Consider the following 3,624-nt stretch of genomic DNA (forward strand, 5'->3'; position numbering starts at 1 on the left):
ACCACTGGCTTCCAGCGCTGCATGCGCCGCGGAGTCCCCGCGCTAGGCGCACCTTTGCGGCGGGGTTTCCCCGCTGCCTTCTGGGAACCCCGCGGAGCGACTGCCGCTGGACGCAATCTGGCTGGCTCGCCTCTACCCCGAGCTCACTCTCTCTGCTCTGTCTGGGCTCTGGAGCCAGAGCTGAGTCTCTCTTGAGCATGCGCAGCCCGGCACCCTCCCCGCCTCTCCCCTCCTCCGCCCCCTCCGCGCCAGCCTTTTGCTCTTTCCTTTCATTAAACAAACAGGAGATCCTGAAACCTGGACCCTGTGCAAGCTGCAGCGCCAGGAGGAGGCAGCGGAGGAAGCAGAGCGCGGGATGGGCGCCCAGCGGCATCTGTGATCCCGCGCACCTCCGCCCCACGGGCGCGCGCACAAACACTGACACACACATACACACACTCGCGCACACACTCGCACAAACACACACTCGTACACGCCCGCGCCGCTCGCTCGCCGGCTTGCTCTCCCACGCAAGCGGAATGCAGCAGCGCCTGGAGAGCGTGTCTCGGACCGCCGCCTGAATGTACCTCGCTCCCGGGAGCCGGACGGCCCAGTAGGGCGCACTGGAGGACGCTCAGCTGCGGGAGGTGAGTGCGGCGCCCGCAACCCGGCCGCTGGGGAAGTCTCTGCGCCGGGGCAGTAGGGCAGCGCGGGGCAAGCTCCTGGCCGGACCCGGCGGCGCAGGTGTCCCATGGCTTGCTTGTGGGTGTCGAGGTGCAGATGAAGGCGGCGCCGGGGCTGTGCAGAGGAGAGGACGAACCCAGGGAGGGTCGCCTCCTGCGAGGTGTCAGATTGACCCAGCAGAAAGCTACCACCTCCCTGCTCATAAACTTTCCTTCCATGTCATCTGGGAAACGTGGAGACAAAGGGGGCGTGGAGGCTCCCTCCGTCCCGTTCCACCCTCCTGACTGCATTCCGGGCTGCAACGCGAGCCTGCACGCGTTGGGTGGGTGTGCAGGCGGGGGCGCCCTGCAGGTAGCTGATGCCAAGTCCTCCCACCCGGGCGGGGGTTGAGATTTCTCACCCCAAGCTGTAAGGGTTGCCATTGATTTTCCCTCAGGCATGGGCACCTGTCATCCTTCCCTTCCACCCCTCTGCGTCCTAGGCGCATAGTGGGGGGTGTGTGTCACCTGGAAAATTGGAGGGGAGGCCTTCGGCTTTCTCATCGAGCTCCGGTGCCAAAGGCGCCGCGGTGAGGCTCGGGTCAGTGCGGGGATAAATGATGAGTTACTGACAGGCTTGCCGTAATCACCTCCTAGAACGGAAGGCGCTAGGGTCTCTCCTCCCCAGGGAAGGTGCTGTCTTCACGCACACCACCGCGGCAGCGCTGGGAGCTGAACAGGGGCTGCTGCTGCGGCGGCGGCAGTGGGAAGACGGGGCTTTATCCTCTCCCAACCCATTTCCCAAGGGTTTTATGACACGCACGTGTGGAATATGTGGAGGATTCTGGGTTATTATTTTTCTTTGTGGGGATGTCGTTTTTTTTTTTTCCTTTCAACCTCTTTCCTGGGAGAGATTCTGTGGTGTCTGCTATCTAGTTGGTGGACAGGCACGGTTCTGAATATCTCTTCGGCCCAACGGAAAAGGTCCTGAGAAAAGGATTTCCTAAAATCCTTTCTACTACTGGGGCGGGATCTCAGAGTGCAGTGCACCCGCTGCACCCGGGAAAAGCGTCAGATCGAATGGCCTTTTGAAACAGCAGAGACTGGGTCAGCCTGTGAGGAGTCCAGGACTGGGACAAAGGGAGACAGAAGAGGGACAAATAATGGTCACTTAGGAGAGGTGTGACTAGAGGTTAATGAAGGCAGGAAGAGGTTGACTGGAGGGGACGTACACTACAGCCTTCACTGAATTTCTATGCCCCTTCTGCTTGTATGGTTGGCAGCTCCTATTCTTCCGGTGGGACGCTAGTTTTGAGGTGTCTAGAATGTCACATCTGGAGCGTAAAAGACTTCACTATTTCTGGGATAACGTTTAGCATACTTACAAATTAGTTGTTTAGGTCTAGAAAGTGCCTCGTATGAAAGTTTCTCCATCTTGACGTGTTGGTTGTACCTGGAAGGCGGGTTGGGCAGACAGGTACATTTTTGGCTCTTGTGCACGTCAGGAGCCTTGTATTTTTAGGAAAAGTGTATGGGGAATCTGGAAGCCAAGCTGATGCTGACAGAAGTAAACTCCGGAAGCTCAGATCCAGTACTTATGCCTGCTGCTCCTCACGGGTGGGGGTGAGGGCTTCTCTTGACTTTGAGATGACAGGTTGGGGAGTCTCTCTGCTGCTTGGGATGGGGACCTTTTTATCTTTAACATTTTTGTGACTTCTTTGAAGTGGGAGAAAGCATGATATTTGTGAGATTAATTGAGAAATGACTTATGAAAGTGATCTTCACTCATAAGTAAGCATAGCCAAAGGTGAAAAGCTTTTTTAAGAAAGGAAAAAAAAAAGCGGGGGGTGGGGGGGAATTGGGAAAGGGATGCTTATTATTAAAATAGTTTCGCTTTTATGATTTTAAAGGTATTCAGTAAGATAGAAATCTTAGTGTTTTATTTTCAAATAACTAGGGAAGTAAAGACCTTTCCAGGAATATTTTCAAGTGAAATTGGCATAGAGGGGATTTAACTATAATTGTCAGCATATGTCCTTTTTATCCCATGGTGAACACTCTCATCATTTTCTTTGAAAACCTTGGCAAGAAAAGATCAAGAATATTTTTTGCTTTCACTAGAGCTCTTTATTTGCTTTGTTATTATATATTTCCTCTTCCTTCATCTGCAAGATCAGTTTATTTTGATTATACTAGATTCTATTTACAAGGATTTATTGACCACCTATCCTGTATTTAGCATTGGAAGTCATATAAAATATGTAACATAGTTCTGTCACTCAAAGTGTTTATGTTCTAGTTGTAAATACAAGATGAACACACATGAAATAGAAAGCAGGATGGTTCTGTATTGTACTATGAGCTCTTAACGTGTATGCTGTACACTTCATCCCCTCCTCCTGGATTTTCTCACCATTCAGAAAACATATATAAGTACTTGTTACATGCTAGAGGCTGGGAAAAAAAAGATTAGAAAGTAAAAAATGGTCCCAATCATCAAGGTAACAGGTATTTAACTATGATGCAATCTGATTAACTGCTGTAATTGTAGGTTAAACCATGTGCCAATAGTACAGGCATGAAAGTGATTTTTTCCTTTCCCTGGAGGATTTGAGCAGGTGATCTTTGAGAAAAATGAATAGTCTTTTACCAGGGAGGAAAGGATAGAAAGGACATTCCAGGCAGAGGAAATACTTGAGAGTGTCTGATAAATTAGGGTGGCAATAAGCCATCTCATGTGGTTAGAGCCATTGAGGGTGAACAGCATCTGGGTGACACCAATTAACAAGTAATGCTATAGAGTGAGTTTTTTAGAGATATGCTCAGAATGCCATGGAAGCACAAAGGGAGGGCATCCAACTCAAGGAGAGTAAGAAGATCAAGAAGGTTTCTCAGAGAGCTTGACATTAGCTGAGTCTTGAACAAGGACAAGGAGGAAAGAAGGGCTTTCCAGGCAGAAATATCTCTGTAAGGCCTGGAAGTA

At 50.7% G+C, this 3,624-nt stretch overlaps 1 protein-coding gene across 4 annotated transcripts in view; it reads left to right on the forward strand.

Moving 5' to 3' along the window:
• The first annotated feature begins 234 nt into the window (after positions 1–234).
• PLPPR1 (phospholipid phosphatase related 1) overlaps positions 235–3,624 on the forward strand; it is a 295,944-nt gene continuing 292,554 nt past the window's right edge. For 2 of the 4 annotated variants that reach the window (XM_055350386.2, XM_063696625.1), the window contains exon 1: positions 255–626. The gene's annotated coding sequence lies outside the window, so the exon portion shown is untranslated. Of the gene's footprint in view, positions 627–3,624 lie in introns of all 4 variants that reach the window. The other 2 variants (XM_055350385.2, XM_063696626.1) reach the window with 2 other exon arrangements.

This window comes from Gorilla gorilla, chromosome 13, assembly GCF_029281585.2.
Source record: "Gorilla gorilla gorilla isolate KB3781 chromosome 13, NHGRI_mGorGor1-v2.1_pri, whole genome shotgun sequence".
Classification (NCBI taxonomy): Eukaryota; Metazoa; Chordata; class Mammalia; order Primates; family Hominidae; genus Gorilla; species Gorilla gorilla.